We start from the raw sequence: 19,765 nt of genomic DNA on the forward strand, positions 1-19,765 counted from the left end.
TGTGAAGTTATTCTGAATGACCCTATGTGCACCTTGAATATTATATACCCTTTTAGGGATAGATTTCAAATAGCTCTGATATAGCAGAAACCACTAAATTATGAAATTGCTAAATTGGGAATTGTATTTCAACCCTGAACAAAAAATGTGCTTTGACGGACACTAAATAACTTGTCCAGCCACAACAGTACAGCGGTAACGACAGATTTAGCGAGATATAAATTTGAGGCCTAGTATTTAGGCGCTGGGTGACCGGTATGGATTTAGTGACAGAATTAGACTGGGATATGGCCAAAAAATAACCACACTATTGCTGGTTAAATGCACTTGGTGTGACAGCTTGACCAACCACACTACTGAGGGTTAAATGCACTTGGTGATGGGCGCAGCTTGCCCCTGATGTAGTATATGGCCAAAAAATGAACAGACTATTGCTGGTTAAATGCACTTGGTGTGACAGCTTCACCCTGATGTAGGCTTTAGCCAAAAAACAACCACACCATTGAGGGTTAAATGCACTTGGTGACAGGCGCAGCTTGCCCCTGATGTAGTATATGGCCAAAAAATGAACAGACTATTGCTGGTTAAATGCACTTGGTGTGACAGCTTGACCAACCACACTACTGAGGGTTAAATGCACTTGGTGACGGGCGCAGCTTGCCCCTGATGTAGTATATGGCCAAAAAATGAACAGACTATTGCTGGTTAAATGCACTTGGTGTGACAGCTTCACCCTGATGTAGGCTTTAGCCAAAAAACAACCACACCATTGAGGGTTAAATGCACTTGGTGACAGGCGCAGCTTGCCCCTGTTGTAGTATATGGCCAAAAAATAAACAGACTATTGCTGGTTAAATGCACTTGGTGTGACAGCTTCACCCTGATGTAGGCTTTAGCCAAAAAACAACCACACCATTGAGGGTTAAATGCACTTGGTCGCAGCTTGGATGCACTTGGTCGCAGCACCGCATAAGACACAAAATGGCCGCCGATCACCCCAGAAAAAAGTGACTGACAAACGGTCTGGGCAGCCTAAAAACAGTGAGCAATTGAATTTCAGCAGCTCAATGATGCACAGCTGCAGATCGATCGATTAATCAAGTCCTTTGGAGGAGTTAATCTGCCTAATCTCGCCCTACTGTCGCAGCCGCAACCTCTCCCTACGCTAATCAGAGCAGAGTGACGGGTGGCGCTTAAATAGAGGCTGGGTCACATGGTGCTCTGGCCAATCACAGCCATGCCAATAGTAGGCATGGCTGTGACGGCCTCTTGGGGCAAGTAGTATGACGCTTGTTGATTGGCTTTGCAGCCTTTCAAAAAGCGCCAAGAAAGCGTCACAAAAGCGCCAAGAAAGCGATGAACACCGAACCCGAACCCGGACTTTTACGAAAATGTCCGGGCTCGGGTCCGTGTCACGGACACCCCAAAATTCGGTACGAACCCCGAACTATACAGTTCGAGTTCGCTCATCCCTAATTATGAAGCCTCCAGGTATGCACTAGTTGTAAGTCTCTAATGTTTTAATGTATAGAACTCAGGGATTTCTGTGAATGGATCGTGGTGCCCATGGAGAAGTCAATTAGAGGGTTAAGGGCTCTATTAAAGTCCCCCCCACCACCAGAATCCCCCTTCAGCGAACTGCTTAAATGTGGCAAGAGTAGACATGATCCATTTAGATTGACGTCTGTTCAGAGCATAGAGGCAGGACCGAGTCAGGGTCATATTGCCCAGTTTGCCTTTAATAAACAGGTATCTACCATTATCATCTTGTAGAGTCATCATGAGTGCGAATGGGATATGTCTGCCTATTCCAAAGCTGATGCCTCTACAGGCTGAAGTATAGGTGCTGTGATACCATTGGTTGTAGCTGTGTTGTGGAAGCCTAGGAATGTGCCCACTCCATAGGTGTGTCTCCTGGAGGTAACATATATCGGTCTTTGCCTTCTTGAGCATAGTCATTATCTGTGATCTTTTATGGGGGTATTCATTCCCTTCACATTAAATGAGGTTATGGTAATATCAGCTACCATTTATACATTTTTCCACGTGCCATGAGTCCACTGCCCCTACATGACCAACAGGAATCGGTTGGTTAGGGAGTTTGAATAAGGTAACTACTATATGGTCTACTTCAACTAACACATTATAATACAAAATCGAAACAAACGTGTAACCATAAACCATGCAATTAAATTCCCAGCCTATATTGGCAAGGGGCGAGACTGTGGTGGCAGGAGGGCTGGACATTACCATTCCTGAGCTGACACCACAGGCCAGCAACCAGTGTATAATTGAACACAATATTTTGAGCTAAGAGCATAAGCCTCAGCAGCATCCTGGTAGGGTCCTGGCTATTGGGCCTGAGAGGAGGCCCGAATATCAGTGGCCCAAGCCCATGCCCAGTTAGGAAGCATTTGACAGAGCCAGCTTCAAGGAAAGCCTAGAAGAAGTGATAAAGAGGTGATAGAAAGCTAGAAAATGAGGTTGAAGAAGGGGTTTGTAGGTGGATAGGATGACCTAAAACTTTAGTCCACATGAAGTGGGTCTCCATGTATAGTCATCTGCTTTCATCCCACTAATTTATTTCCTTGACCTCAGAGATTTGGTTCTACGTACCACAGACCATGGGGTAGCTTTCGGCAATGGAGGAAGTTGAGGAAGTTGTAGAGCCTGAGGTAGCCATGAAGGGATGTCCAAAGGGTCTATATTTAGCAGTGGTCAAATAGAAGGAAGGTCATCTGGAGTTTTGATGATACATCGCTTGCCTGCTATGGAGACTTGCATTCCAAATGGAAAGAGCCACCGGTACACGATCTATTTTCTTGATCTTCAATCAGCATGTATGCCATGTAGATCGCTTTATTGTTGGCTGCGATTTAGCTGCCAGAGCCTCACTGTGAGCGACCTGCGTCACTTGATTGGTTTCAAGCACTTCCACCCTGTGACCAATTTGTCTTACTTCTGTTTTAATGTCTGGCAGTTCTTTCATAAGGGGTGCTAGGACCTTCTTGAAATATTTCTTTGAGAAGGATAAAGTGTCTGTTGTGTTCACTTCTTCTCCTAGGTCCACAGAGCTCTCAGCGTCAGAATCTGCGTGCGTGTCTGAATCCTGTTAGGGACCCAGCGCCATCTTGGGCTTGTGTGCTGGAGAAGCTGTCAGATTCTTTTTCAGATATTGTTCGATTTCAGACTGGTTCTTCCTCGGCCCATTGGACTCTGTGCGGTCTTTAAATAGTTTGGTCTTTGCCTATTTTGACCATGGTGAAGTGCTCTAAGTTGCAGGATTTGACTGGATGCTGGCCTGTGTGATGGGAGCTGAAGCTCAGACGTCCGTCTTGCTGCTCAGTCAGGCTTCGCCCAGATCTCTTTATTGACGTTTGATATATAAACCTCAACACTGAAATTACAACAGCAAGAAGGAAAAGCTGTAGGATTATGCAAATCGAGTAAGTAACAGGTGTCACTAAGATCTGAAAATTATCACATTTTCAAGCACCAAGCTCTGTGGCATGTGGGAGGGGCATAAAAGCCAGATTAAAAGGAAAGGTTTTTAGCCACATGAACCTTAAAAATCAGATCAAGTCATGTGAGGCGATTGTATAATGCCTCCTGTTCGTCGATGTACCAGTGATCACAAATTATCCCAAACAGAATCCTTTAACTGAGAGACCTAGGTTTATCACTCTGGAAGATTGTTACACGCCTAGTCCAAGATGTCAACACTGTTCAGCGTTGCATGTCCCCACAGTTGGGAAAATAGTGACAAACAGGGATGACAGCCAAAGGTGGACAGAAACCAATCTCTGCATGGACAGATCATTTGAGTAGATCAATGGAGGGTAGATCTATTCAGTACTGAAAGCGAAATTGGATTTCACATTCCAAGCCTAGGGTGCCAAACATCATTGGTCAGCAATTGTAAAGGGGGCTGCCTCTTGACAACCATTGATAAACTCATTAATAGCATGCCATGACATGTAAGTGCATGTATACTGAATAAATCAACATGATTTGAATATTTTGTTTCCATTTTTTTTAATGTCATGTTTATCAATCCATAATTCCACAACTTTTCTTTCTTGGTGTTGCAATTTCAATTTAAGGAGTGTTTTTAGACATACCATAGTTATTAGATCTCCCCACAACTGCTTTTTTCTAAACTAAATAAGTCTCAGTTTGATCATTTTTCTGGGTACTGCAGTCTGCCCATTCCATTTATTACTTTAATGTGTGTTCCTGTTACCTTAGGAAAGGGTGAAGAAGTACCATATAAAATAAAGACAATCTACATTATCTCTTTGGCCCAAAAAATTGAAACTAAAATTCAAAAAAGCACTATGTGAATAGTTCTTTAGATATGTTGTTGGTTCATTCATTCGGTATATCTATTAGCGATGAGACGGATTATGCTTTATCCATCTAAGTTTAGATTCTTTGTAATATTGAGATTAATTCACAGTTTAGCTAGACTTCTATCATCCAGATGGTACAGTAGGATTGGCCCTCTGTGTACCAATTCAATTTTCCCAGGAAGAAAACAATTTAAACAAACTGGACAGAGCATGAAATCAGCACATTTCATATTGTCCACAAATTGGATAGTAAGCATACCGTTTCTTTGAGAGTTTAATTTAATAATTTTCACTAAGTTATCGGAGTTGTCACTCACAAGTGGCTTCCAGAACAACTGCAGGAAGAAAAAATGCATTGTAGTCTTGTAATTCTTTTGTGAATCAGCCAGAGATGAAAAGGAATATTCAGCTGCTTCTCCAGATTTTTTTGTCAGTTGCTTTATCCATTTTTTTTGCATACTGTTATTTATTATTGTTGCTTCAATCTGTCACATTTACTAGCACCCAGTAATTTATCAGTACCGCTTGCTATGTAGCAGCCCTCTACTATGATTAGCATTATTTTGAGCACCTGCTTCAGTAGATATGATGGATCACCAGTATTTGGGCTTTCATCTCATGAGATATTATGAGGAAGCAAAGGGATGTACATAGGTTTCACGCATTTTATGTATTCCAGTTTCTTATTTTTTATTTCTGCAATTAAATATGCTGTCATCTTTGTTAGGGAAGAAATATGCATAATTACTGAGCCCTTTGTTTTGTTTTATGGCGTACCCTCTGTTTTAATTCTTTATTTTTCACTGTAATGTTTTGCTACATCAATTGTTGTGTGGCATTCTAACTTTGCTAATGTGTTCATTTATTATAATGACTTTTATTTAGCATACTGGTGGCTTTCAGTAAAATTCTCCTTTGCACGCTACCTGTCTTTCCCTGGTAGAGTTGTCTGCACATAATCTAAGTTACTTGAAATTCAGTGCACATGTTATAATTCTATGATCAACAACAAATCCCTATTGCAGTGTAATGAAATTTCTAAGTAAGTCTTATTTGTAAACCAACTAGAATTTTGGAGGTTTTTCAAACTCATAAAATAAATAAAAAGAAAACTTAAAAGCAAATCTCTAGTTATTTTGCTCAAAGTTTCTTGAAGAGATGTGCCTTGGGGTTTACTAACAAAAAAACACATTTTAATGTACAAATTGCTTTTTTTTAAACTAACATCTTCTGCTATTTTTTTTTTACCAGGCCACGATCTTCACTGAATGAAACCTTAATAAAAAATAAAAAAAATTTATACTTAAAGGGGTTGTCCGGGTTTAGAGCTGAACCCGAACATACCTCCATTTTCACCCAGGCAGCCTCCTTGATTTGAGCATCGTAGCAGTTCATGCTCCAATGGTCTCCTTTGCCCTACACTAAATCACGCAGGGCAAAGGCATTTTCTGAGGTTCCGGCGACGAACTGGGCTCTCCATGAGGGTTCCAAGAAGCCCGGTGAGATCATTGGCACTGATGGGCGTCTTTAGCACTGCCCTTGCCAGTAAAACAGCTAGTGCAGTGCTAAAGCACACCCATCAGAGCCGGTGACTTCACTGAACACACTGCCAAGCAGAAGCTTCCGCCCGGAAGTGTGTTGTTGTAAACAAAAGAGCCTGTGCCCTGTGCGGTGTAGCGCAGGGCAAAGGAGCGCATCGGAGCATGAGATGCTCCGATGCTAGCATCAGGGGAGCTGCCTAGGTGAAAATATATATATGTCCGGGTTCAGCTCTGAACCCGGACAACCCCTTTAAAGGCTATGAACACCTTTGGGAGTATTTTTTATTGTTGCATTTTGCTCATTTTCAGCTCCTTTTTTTAAAATAATTATTTTTCCCTTTCATAGTACAAAATTGAGATAGTATATTTTGTACTGTTATAGTTTAACACAAACAATATAACATGACACAAAAAAATATATATATAACATAATAACACAGACAGTACCAACAATAATGAATGAATCTGTTCTACCTTGGGGTTTCCTAAACTCCCCATTGAATCTATCAGTGCTTTTAACTCAAAATTCGTCCTTGACTGTTCAAGTTCACTTTCCCCCCCTCCGTAAACCCCCCCCCCCCCCCATATTTTGTTGTCTCCGTGGGCACCGGAGAAAGCCTCCCAAAGGAGTTTCCTTTATCTTCATTTATCTTCACCTCTCTCCTCCACCCCCCACCCCCGTCTTAATCAAGGGCGCTATTATTTAAGAACTAATTGTCCTCGTTACTGCTTGTTGCATATCCCTCATATTTCTCTACCTTCACTAATAGATTTTTCCACTCCATGATATTAGGTGATCTGTCAGAGCCCCATTCTCTTGCAATAATAATTCTAGCAGCCATAAGACCTCTTATCCAGATCCTTGTTTTCCTTTTCTCCCTAATTAATGGGGAGATACAGCCCAACACAGATACAGTCGGTTCCAATGGAAGACATAACAAGGACTCTCCACTTAGCACCTGAAAAACATCTCTCCAATATGATTGCACATTTGGACAACGCCATATCATATGTATAAAGTCGCTGCCTCTCTTTTGCATTTCCAACAATTTGGTTTTCGTTCCTTATAAATCTTGCTTAGCAGTAATGAAGTCATATATATTCTATGGATAATATTAAAGTGGATAATCCTAAAATTGCTAGATATTGTTGCCCTTTTTATATTTGTGTATATATTCCCCCATTCTAATGTATTTGTTCCTATATCCTGTGCCCATTTATCCTGGCTTTTAAATTTTACTATTTTTCCCAGACCCCTCCGTATTATCCTATAAACTTGTGCGATAGCTGCCATAACTGCCATATTTTGATCTATAAACTCATGTTTTACTGTGATAAAATATTCCTGTGTAAAACTTAAATATATATATATATAAAAGTATACATATTAGGTATTGCCGCATCCGTAACAACCTGTTCTATGAAAATACTGCATGATATAACCACAACCGCAAAAAAAAAATATTTATAAGAAAGGTGTGAAAAAAGCTATTTTTTGTCACATTACATCACAAAAAGAATAATAGCAAGCGATCAAAATGTCATATGCATCGCAAAATAGTGCCAATCAAACCATCTCATTCCCCAAAAAAAGAGCCCGTACACAAGATAGTCACCTAAAAAATAAAAAAAACTATGGCTTTCAGAATGTGGAGACACTAAACAATCTTTTTTTATAAAAATATCCCATGACCTAAGCCCTGAGGTAAAAACAGTAAAAAAAAAAAAAACTTTAAAAAAAAAGCAATTTTTTGTCACCTTACATAAAAAAAGTATAATAGCAAGCGATCAAAAAATCATATGCACCCAAAAATAGTGCCAATCAAACCGTCATCTCATCCTGCAAAAATTAAACCCTACCTAAGACAATTGCCCAAAAACTGAAAAAAATATGGCTCTCAGACAATGGAGACACTAAAACCTAATTTTTTTGTTTCAAAAGTGATATAATTGTGTAGAACTTACATAAATAAAAAAAGGTAGACATATTTGGTATTGCCGCGTCCGTACAGCTTTAAGAGTGCGGAGACACCAAAAAATCATTTGTTTTTAAAAAATGCTTTATTATGTAAAACTGAAACAAACAACCTAAAAAAGTTGTCATATTTGGCATTGTCCCATCTGTAACAACCTGCTCTATAAAAATACCACATGATCTAACCTGTCAGATGAACGTTGTGTATAACAAAAAATAAAAACAGTACCAAAACAGCAGTTTTTTGTTACCTTGCCTTACAAAAAGTGTAATATAGAGCAACTAGAAATCACATGTACCCTAAAATAGTACCAACAAAACTGCCACCTTATCCATTATTTTACAAAATGGGGTCACTTTTTGGGAGTTTCTACTCTAGGGGTGCATCAGGGGGGCTTCAAATGGGACATGGTGTCAAAAAACCACTTCAGCAAAATCTGCCTCCCAAAAATCATATGGCATTCCTTCCCTTCTGCGCAATGCTGTGTGCCTGTACAGCAGTTTATGACCACATTTGGGGTGTTTCTGTAAACTACAGTATCAGGGCCATAAATAGTAAGTTTTGTTTGGATGTTAACTCTTGCTTTGTTACTGGAAAAAAGGATTAAAATGGAAAATCTGTCAAAAAAGGGAAATTTTTAAATTTTATCTCTTTTTTTAATTAATTCTCGTGGAACAGCTAAAGGGTTAATAAAGTTTGTAAAATCAGTTTTGTATACCTTGAAGGGTGTAATTTCTAAAATGGAGTCATTTTTTGGGAGTTTCTACTTTAGGGGTGCATCTTCAAATGTGATATGGCAGCTTAAAATTATCCCAGTGAAATCTGCTTTTCAAAAACCATATGGCGATGCTTTCCTTCTGCGCAATACCGTTTGCCCGCACAGCAGTTTACAACCACATAGGGGGTGTTTCTGTAAACTGCAGAATCAGGGCAATAAATATGGAGTTTTGTTTGGCTGTTAACCCTTGTTATGTTAGTGTAAAATATTTTATTAAAATGGAAAATCTGCCCAAAAAGTTAAAATCTGAAATTTTATCTCCATTTTCCATTAATTCTTGTGTAATACCTAAAGGGCTAACAAAGTTTTTAAAATCAGTTTTGAATACTTTGAGGGTGTAGTTTTGAAAATAGGTTTTGGAAATTTTCTGAAATATTTCAGATTTGCTTCTAATCTTCTAAGCCTTCTAATGACCCCCCAAAATTAACCCCTTAAGGACACAGGGCGTACAGGTACGCCCTTGTGCCCTGGTACTTAAGGACACAGGGCGTACATGTACGCCCTGTGCATTTTCAATCACCGCCGCGCGGCCGGCGGCGATCGGAACCCCGTGCCTGCTCAAATCATTGAGCAGGCACTTGGGGCAAATGCGTCGGGGGGTCCAGTGACCCCCCCATGTATGCGATCGCAGAAAACCGCAGGTCAATTCAGATCCTGCGGTTTTCTGCGTTTCCGGGTTATTCGGGTCTCTGAAGACCCGATAACCCGGAACAGGATGGTGATGGTGGTGTGATTTCACTCCACCAATCACCATCCAGCGATCCTGAGTGGTGATGGTGACATCACCACTCAGGATCGCTTTCTGATTGGTCTGTGGGCGGTCCGGCGGCAGATTCAAAAGAGGCAGGCGCCCCTCTCCTACTCCTTTTGTGTTCCGGAGCCGGAGGAGAGAGGAGCTGCCTGCACGTGTCTGCTGCCACCGCTGCACCGCTGCCTGCACCCGATCTGTGCCCCCCCAGAACCCGATCTCTGCCCCCAGCACCCCATCAGGTACATAGGGACAGCTAGGGAAAGTTTGGTTTAGGCAGGGAAAAAAAAAGGGAAAGGTAGTTTTTTTGAACTTTTATTGCATCACCCCAGTTAGGGTGTCTGGGGTCCACAGCACAGCTGTGTGACCCTAGACCCCCCAGGGGTGCTGCCACTTGCCCCCCTCCCCCTGCCACTTGCCCCCCCCACCTTTTTTGGGGTTCTTTTTTTTTTTTTTTGAGTTCGCTGACTGTGGCCGGCACTTAGCGTCCGGCCACTGTTAGCGCATCGCACACCCCACCGCTGATCAACTTCGGACGGTTGATCAGCAGTTTTGAATTTTTTTTCCCCACATTTTTTGCCCTTTTTTTAGTTAGTTTATTTATTTTTTCTGTTAGTTTTAGGGTGAGTTCGTGAACACCCGTGCCCCCTCACACACGCACACCAAATAAAGAGTTACACACACGCACATATACACGCAGACACACACTCCCCTATGGCCCGCCGGACGTTCTCGGCCGAGGAGGCATACGCCCAGCTTGCCTCCGAGTCCGAGAGTCCCAGTGAGGATGAGGATGACCCCACATTCCTGTTGTCATCCGCATCCTCCTCATCATCTAGCGATGATGATGAGCCCCCAAGGCGGCGGAGACGCCGCCAGGCGGAGCAAGGGGACCGCCATGTTAGGGACCCTGTGGCCCACACTAGTACGAGCAGCTCTGGGGCTCGTACTGGTTTCCCGGCCCACCAGTTAAATCCACCGGAGCACCCTGCCGGTGAACTTGTCTGGTGTAGCCCAGAGCGATACGAGCCCGTGATTCCCGATTTCGTAGGCCAATCAGGAATCCAGATTTCCACAGTGGGCTACACTGAATATGACTTTTTTTGTCATTTTTTCAGTGACCCACTGGTAAATCTGATGGTGGAGCAGACGAATCTGTACGCCCAACAGTTCGTCGCTCAACACCCGGGCTCCTTTTTGGCCAGGCCCGGTGGCTGGACGCCGGTCAGTGCAGCCGAAATGAGGACATTTTGGGGCCTCGTGCTGCATATGGGCCTGGTCAAGAAACCCAGTGCCAGGCTGTACTGGAGTGGGGACGTCCTATATCAGACCCCACTTTACAGTACAGTTATGACACGCTCCCGGTTTGAGGCCATCCGGAAATGTCTGCATTATTCCGATAATGCAGCATGTCCACCCCGAGGTGATCCTGCCCATGACCGTCTGTACAAGATACGGCCGGTCATCGATCACTTTGGGGCCAAATTCATGGAGGCCTATGTACCTGGAAGGGAGGTCGTGGTTGATGAGTCTCTCATTGCGTTCAAGGGGAGACTCATTTTCCGCCAGTATGTGCCTTCCAAGCGGGCGAGGTATGGCGTGAAGCTATACAAAATTTGTGAGAGTACCTCAGGGTACACTTACAAATTTCGTGTATACGAGGGGCGAGATTCCCGGATTCAACCCCCAGAATGTCCCCCCACTCTGGGTGTTACCGGGAAACTTGTGTGGGACCTTATGCACCCACTGCTGGATAAGGGTTACCACTTGTACGTGGATAACTTTTATACCAGTATCCCCTTGTTCCAGTCCCTTGCCGCCAGATCCACGTCCGCTTGTGGGACCGTGCGGAAAAATCAACGCGGCCTCCCTGCCCACCCCCTCCAGGTACCTATCCCCAGGGGTGAGAACCGTGCCCTTACCACTGGAAACCTGTTGCTGGTCAGGTATAAGGACAAGAGGGATGTCCTTATGCTGTCCACAATTCATGGTAACGGCATCACCCCTGTCCCTGTGCGAGGTACCGCGGCAACGGTCCTCAAGCCCGATTGTATCGTCGCCTACAATCGGTATATGGGAGGAGTTGATCTCTCGGATCAAGTCCTCAAGCCATATAACGCCATGCGCAAAACCCGGGCATGGTACAAAAAAGTTGCGGTCTACTTGGTACAGGTTGCCATGTACAACTCTTTTGTACTATCCCGAAGCGCTGGCAGCACAGGGACATTCCTCCAGTTCTATGAGGCAGTCCTCAAGGCCCTGATCTTTTCGGACCGGGAAAGAGCAGGCCGGAGTACCTCGGGAACTGTAGGCGCCCGGATCGTCCCTGGCCAACACTTTCCAGGTGTGGTCCCCCATACTGGAAAGAAGGGACGAACCCAAAAAAAGTGCAGAGTGTGTCGCAGGAGGGGGATACGGAAGGACACGACTACTCAGTGCGACACATGCCCCGATCATCCGGGCCTCTGCATTGACGGTTGCTTCAGGGAGTATCACACTTCCATGGAGTACTAAATTTATATCCCAATTTAGCACTGACATCGGATAAAAAAACAATGGTTCTCAGACTTGAGACACCCAAAAAAACTAAAATAATTTATTAAAAGTAGACATAGGTATTGCCGCGTCGGTAATAATCTCCTCTATAAAAATGCCCCATGACCTAACCCCCCAGATTAACACGGTCCAGAAAAAAAAAAAAAAGGTGCAAAAAAAGTTTTTTTTGTCACCTTACATAATAAAAAGTTTAATAGCAAGCGATCAAAAAGTCATATAGCCCCCAAATTAGTGCCAATAAAACCGTCATCTCATCCCGCAAAAAATGAGCCCCACATAAGATAATCAGATTAAAAAAAAATATAGAAAATGACTCTTAGACTTTAGAGATACAAAATTTTTTTTAGGGTATCAAAAAGGATAATATAGTCTAAAACCTAAATAATTGTAAAAAAAAGTTGACTTATTAGGTATCGCCGCGTCCGTAAGAATCTCCTCTATAAAAATACCCCATGACCCAACCCCCCAGATTAACACAGTAAAAAAAAAAAAAAAAATAGGTGCAAAAAAATATTTTTTTTGTCACCTTACATAACAAAAAGTTTAATAGCAAGCGATCAAAAAGTGATATAGCCCCCAAAATAGTGCCAATAAAACCGTCCGCTCATCCCACAAAAAATGAGCCCCCACATAAGATAATTGGCTAAAATAAAATAAAAAAAATGACACTTAGACTTTAGAGATACCCAAAAAAAAATGTTGTATCAAAAAAGATAATATAGTCAAAAACCTAAATAATTGTAAAAAAAAAGTAGACTTATTAGATATTGCCGCGTCCGTAAGAATCTCCTCTATAACAATATCCCATGACCTAACTACCCAGATTAACACGGTTAAAAAAAATAAAAAAAAACTGTGCCAAAACCGCTATTTTTGGCACTTTTCCATTTCAGTCCGTTTTTTCCAGTAACAAAACAAGGGTTAACAACCAAACAAAAGTTAAAATTTATTACCCTGATACTGCAGTTTACAGAAACGCCACATTTGTGGTCGTAAACTGCTGTATCCATAAAAGGGAGGCCGCAAAAGGTAAGGACCGACATGGTTTCTGGAAGGCCGATTTTGATGGCCTTTTTTATTGACACCATATCCCTTTTGAAGCCCCCCTGATGCCCCCCTAGAGTAAAAACTCCCTAAAATTGACCCCATCTAAGAAACTACACCCCTCAAGGTATTCAAAAATGATTATACAAACTTTATTAACCCTTTAGGTGTTCCTCAACAGTTAATGGCAAATGGAGATGAAATATCAGAATTTCAATTTTTGGTAACCTTGCCTCACAAAAATGTAATATAGAGCAACCAAAAATTATATTTGCCCTAAAAATACTCCCCCAAAAAATGCCACCTTATCCCGTAGTTTCCAAAATGGGGTCACTTTTAGGGAGTTTCGACTCCAGGGGTGCATCAGGGGGGTTGAAACAGGACACGGTGTAAATAAACCGGTCCATAAAAATCAGCCCTCCAAAAACCAAACGGCGCACCTTTCACTCTATGCCCCGCTGTGTGGCCGTACAGTAGTGTACGGCCACATATTGGGTGTTTCTGTAAACGGCAGAGTCAGGGTAATAAAGATACAGTCGTGTTTGGCTGTTAACCCTTGCTTTGTTAGTGGAAAACATGGGTTAAAATGGAAAATAAGGCAAAAAAATGAAATTTTCTAATTTCATCCCCATTTGCCAATAACTCTTGTGCAACATCTAAAGGGTTAACGACGTATGTAAAACCAGTTTTGAATACCTTGAGGGGTGTAGTTTCTTAGATGGGGTCACTTTTAGGGAGTTTCTACTCCTGGGGTGCATCAGGGGGCTTCAAATGGGACATGGTGTAAATAAACCAGTCCATAAAAATCAGCCCTCTAAAAACCACACGGCGCACCTTTCACTCTACGCCCCGCTGTGTGGCCGTACAGTAGTTTGCGGCCACATATTGGGTGTTTCTGTAAACGGCAGAGTCAGGGCAATAAAGATACAGTCTTGTTTGGCTGTTAACCCTTGATTTGTTAGTGGAAAACATGGGTTAAAATGGAAAATAAGGCAAAAAAAGAAATTTTCTAATTTCATCCCCATTTGCCAATAACTCTTGTGCAACACCTAAAGGGTTAACGACGTATGTAAAACCAGTTTTGAATACCTTGAGGGGTGTAGTTTCTTAGATGGGGTCACTTTTAGGGAGTTTCTACTCCAGGGGTGCATCAGGGGGCTTCAAATGGGACATGGTGTAAATAAACCAGTCCATAAAAATCAGCCCTCCAAAAACCACACGGCGCACCTTTCACTCTACGCCCCGCTGTGTGGCCGTACAGTAGTTTGCGGCCACATATTGGGTGTTTCTGTAAACGGCAGAGTCAGGGCAATAAAGATACAGTCTTGTTTGGCTGTTAACCCTTGATTTGTTAGTGGAAAACATGGGTTAAAATGGAAAATAAGGCAAAAAAAGAAATTTTCTAATTTCATCCCCATTTGCCAATAACTCTTGTGCAACACCTAAAGGGTTAACGACGTATGTAAAACCAGTTTTGAATACCTTGAGGGGTGTAGTTTCTTAGATGGGGTCACTTTTAGGGAGTTTCTACTCTAGGGGTGCATCAGGGGGCTTCAAATGGGACATGGTGTAAATAAACCAGTCCATAAAAATCAACCTTCCAAAAACCATACGGCGCACCTTTCACTCTACGCCCCGCTGTGTGGCCGTACAGTAGTTTACGGCCACATATTGGGTGTTTCTGTAAACTGCAGAGTCAGGGCAATAAAGATACAGTCTTGTTTGGCTGTTAACCCTTGCTTTGTTAGTGGAAAAAATGGGTAAAAATGAAATATTAGACAGAAAAATGAAATTCTCAAATTTCATCCCCATTTGCCAATAACTCTTGTGCAACACCTAAAGGGTTAACAACATATGTAAAATCACTTTTGAATACCTTGAGGGGTGTAGTTTCTTAGATGGGGTCATTTTTGGGTGGTTTCTATTATGTAAGCCTCGCAAAGCGACTTCAGACCTGAAATGGTCCCTAAAAATTTAGTTTTTGTAAATTTCAGAAAAATTTCAAGATTTGCTCCTAAACTTCTAAGCCTTATAACATCCCCAAAAAATAAAATATCATTCCCAAAATAATTCACACATGAAGTAGACATATGGGGAATGTAAAGTCATCACAATTTTGGGGGGTATTACTATGTATTACAGAAGTAGAGAAACTGAAACTTTGAAATTTGCTAATTTTTCAAAATTTTTGATAAATTTGGTATTTTTTGGTGCAAAAAAATATATATTTTTTTGACTTAATTTTACTAGTGTCATGAAGTACAATATGTGACGAAAAAACAATGTCAGAACGGCCTGGATAAGTCAAAGCGTTTTAAAGTTATCAGCACTTAAAGTGACACTGGTCAGATTTGCAAAAAATGGCCTGGTCCTAAGGTGTAAAAAGGCTGTGTCCTTAAGGGGTTAATTAGCTTTCATACAATGACTCAAACATGAAGTAGACATATGGGGAATGTAAAGTAATAACTATTTTTGGAGGTATTACTATCTATTATAAAAGTAAAGAAATTGACATTTTTAGCAAATTTGGCATTTTTTTATAAATAAAAATATAAATTTTGGACTCAATTTTACCACTGTCATGAAGTGCAATATGTGATGAGAAAACAGTCTCAGAATGGCTTGGATAAGTAAAAGCTTTTTAAAGTTATGACCACATAAAGTGACACATGTCAGATTTGCAAAAAATGCCCTGGTCCTTAAGGTGAAAACCAGCAGGGTCCTGAAGGGGTTAAAGCTAGAAAATAGAATATAGACTCAGTTATTCTTTATACATTCCATGAGGGTGCTGCGGCACATTGCTGCACATGCAGTTTTTTCAGCAACATATCTGCATTTCAAGTGGTATTTTTCTGCACATTTGCATTTTTAGTACCATTTTATGCACCTGGGCTTTCTGCTGCAAAAAACACCAACTGAAGGTCTATGGTAAACAAATTTCAAAGGCCACACAATCATTTTTTGCTACTGACATTTTTGGTAATTATGGTATTTTTTCTTTTACTTCTTTAAAAAAAAATGCAACATTCTGTAGCTCTGTATTGTCACCAACTTCTCTAGGTATACTGTGCATATAAAACTACCAAAAAAAGCTGCAAAAACCGCAAATGGAAAAAAATAAATAAAAAAACAATCAAAAAATTCCCTTCTTCAAGTAAAAATATGCTAGATGCAAATTCATGTGTGTACGGATCCTTAGGGCTCATGCACACGAACGTATGCCGGCCGTGCCCGTATTGCGGCCCGCAAACAGAGGGTCCGCAATACACAAGCTGCGGCCAATTGTAACCCGCATCATGGATTCGGACCCATTCATTTGAGGTCCAGTGTCGAATGGAGGCATGGAACCCCACATAAGCACTACAGAGTACTTCCGTGGTGTTTCTCTCCGTGCCTCCACAACACAAAAAAAGGTAACATGTTCAAATTTTTTGCTGTACGGATGGATCACGGACCCATTCAAGTTGAATGGGTCTGGATTTATCGGTGGAATCCGCATGGAACGGCCGACCAATGGCCGTGTGCATGAGCCCTTGTATATAGTGTATGACCACATGGTGCCATGGTTGCAAAGTTAACCCCCTGTGGTTGAATTCTGTGTGGCTGTATAGGACACAGTGGGCACCAATGCACTAAGGTGTACTGTTGTGTAGCTTGTGCAGAAACTTGTACAGCTGTGCCATGTGGTCATACCTATATACTGCATTTCTTTCCAGCATGGGGAAAACATTTTGTGATTACTTTAATGTAAGTTTGCTGTGTGTAATTTCTCTCCCCCCCCCCCCCTCTGTTGGAAGAAAATGCAGCAAAAACATGGATATTGGAGATGAACAAATTTCTCAAAAATCGATTCGGCCGATTCGCCAAATTTTTCAAAAAGATTTGCTTCGATCCGAATTTATTTGTGGTGAATTGCGTTAAAAATCTGCTATTTCCTGGCTGCAGAGAGCCTGTATAGTGGTGTAGAACACTGTGCCATGCAGTAACACGCATAGGGAGTCTGCTGTGGTAGTGAAACAATACTGTGAGTCAGTATGACACGCACATGACAGGCTTCACTCTTAGAATCACTGCACACTTCACTTATTTGGGCAGTTAAGGGCCAAAACTGACTAAATAACTCAAGTGTTAACTCAGCCTTACAGGTCGATGTTAGCGTCAGGTATAAAGAACCGTGCAGAGGCCCAATATCCTATTGTAGCGTGAAAGAGCGCACTCCTTTTACACCGTCATCAGCTGATACCACATAGATGTCTACAGAACCTTTTCTATAAAAAGCTTATACAAGTAGAGCCCCCATAACAGAGTGGAGAGGGTGTCAGCAGTAAGTTTGCATTGACGTCACTGATTATTTTGCCCTTCCTCTGATCCGTCAGAACAATAACCCCCCAAAAAGCAGATCCTGTCTATTGAGCATCCACCTTCACTAGGTCAGCATTTGGTCAGTAATCCAACAGTATTGATAAAGCCCCAAAAAAAGTACACGTGAATGGAATATTTGCATGTCTTATGTGTTTTGTACCCACTCCTGCTTTTGGATACCAAATCATAAGTCAATTCTGATGGGACCTTACAGGCCTTACAGCTGCTACAGAGACAGGATCCGTTGTGCGTATTTTTCCTTCCTTCTGACGGATTAGAAGAAGGGTCAAATAAATGATGATGTCAACCAGGCCAAAAATGCAAAATATTGGCCCAATCATGGAGTTGGGAAGATGGAAGAAAAGCTTGAGAAGTCCACAGAATGGCCCAATGACATAGTGTTGAGGTAGCAGCAGCAGCATGAAGAGACCACAGAGTGGCCCATTTACATAGTGTTGAGGTGGTAGCAGCATGAGGAAGCCACAGAGTAGCCCAGTGACATAGTGTTGAGTTAGCATCAGCATGAGGACGCCACAGACTGGCAAGGTGACAGAGTGTGGAGATGGCAGCAGCAGCATGGGGATGCCAAAGAGTGGCCCAGTGACCTAGTGTTGATTTAGCAGCAGCATGAGGAGGCCACAGAGTGGCAAGGTGACAGTGTGGAGCTGGCAGCATCAGCAGCATGAGTGTCATGGAACCATGAACCAGACGTACAACAAGAGATAAGTGGAAATAAGAAGGCTTTATTGAAAGTCAAGCTGTAAGGCAAAAGTCCAAACGGATGGCTAAACCGAAGCAGGGTCTTGCGAAGCCAGAGGTCAGGAACCAGAAGGGTAGTCAGACGAAGCCTGGATCAGGAACCAGCAGGGTAATCAGACGAAGCCTGGATCAGGAACCAGCAGGGTAGTCAGACGAAGCCAGGATCAGGAACCAGAAGCAGCAGCAGTCTTAGAAGCATGTGAACACAGGAGGACCAAGCAAGGAACTGAAGCCACAGACCTCCTATATATATGAGCTAGGCATCCAGCTCCTCCCAGTGGGAAGGAGAAGCCGCAGGGTGGGAGGCTACAAGAAACCCAGAAACCAAGATGGCCGCCAGCACATGTCAAACGAAGGAGAACAGCAAGAAGGTAAGACCATGACAGTACCTCCCCCTCAAGGGCCCCTCCTCCGCGGAGTAAAGAACGGTTTCTGAGGGAAGCGTGCGTGGAAGGCTCGGAGCAAGGCAGGAGCATGGACATCTGCGGAGGGAACCCAGGAACGCTCCTCTGGACCATAACCACGCCAATGGACCAAAAACTGCACCCGACCGCGGACCAGGCGTGAGTCCAGGATATTGCTCACCTCATACTCCTCACGATTGCCCACTTGGACCGGACAAGGCCGAGGAACCAAGGAAGTGAAACGATTACACACCAGTGGCTTCAACAGGGAGACATGAAACACGTTGGAGATCCGCATGCCAGGAGTAAGCGCAAGGGCATAGGCTACCGGGTTTACCCTGCGAAGCACTCGGAAGGGACCAACAAAGCGAGGCGCCAGCTTGGGAGTGGGCACACGAAGGTTGAGGTTGCGGGTGGACAACCATACGCGGTCTCCGACCTGGTAGGAAGGAGCGGGCGCTCGTCTGCGATCAGCCTGGAGTCTCTGGCGCTGCGCAGAGACCTCAAGGGACCTCTGGATCTGTACCCAAGAAGCACGTAGGGCGGAAAGGTGATCCTCCACAGCCGGAATATCCTGGGGAGAGAATACCTCTGGTAACACGGCAGGTTGGAACCCATAATTGGCCATGAAGGGAGACGTCCCAGAGGAAGAGTTCACCGCTGTGTTCCTGGCAAACTCAGCCCAAGGCAGGAGGTCAACCCAATTGTCTTGGTGATCGGAGACATTGCAACGAAGGAATTGCTCCAAGGCCTGATTGGATCGTTCTGCGGCCCCATTGGACTGAGGGTGGTAGGCCGAGGAGAAAGAGAGATGAATCCCCAACTGGGAGCAAAAGGCGCGCCAGAACCTGGACACAAACTGACTCCCCCGATCCGACACAATCTCCTTGGGCAAACCGTGCAACCGGAAGACCTCCCTGGCAAAAATCGAGGCCAACTCTTGTGCAGAGGGTAACTTCTTGAGAGGAACACAGTGGCACATTTTGGAAAACCGATCCACAATCATGAGAATGACCGTATGGCCTCGGGATGCAGGGAGGTCCACAATGAAATCCATCCCCAGGTGTGACCATGGACGCTCCCCGTTGGCTATGGGTTGCAAAAGGCCCAACGGAAGGTGCCGAGGGGACTTACTCTGGGCACAAACGGAGCATGCCGCTACATATGCGGCGATGTCGGAGCGTAGAGAAGGCCACCAGAACAGACGTGAAACAGCCCAGGACAGCTGATTCTTTCCAGGATGCC

Source organism: Bufo gargarizans, chromosome 1, assembly GCF_014858855.1.
Source record: "Bufo gargarizans isolate SCDJY-AF-19 chromosome 1, ASM1485885v1, whole genome shotgun sequence".
Lineage (NCBI taxonomy): Eukaryota > Metazoa > Chordata > Amphibia > Anura > Bufonidae > Bufo > Bufo gargarizans.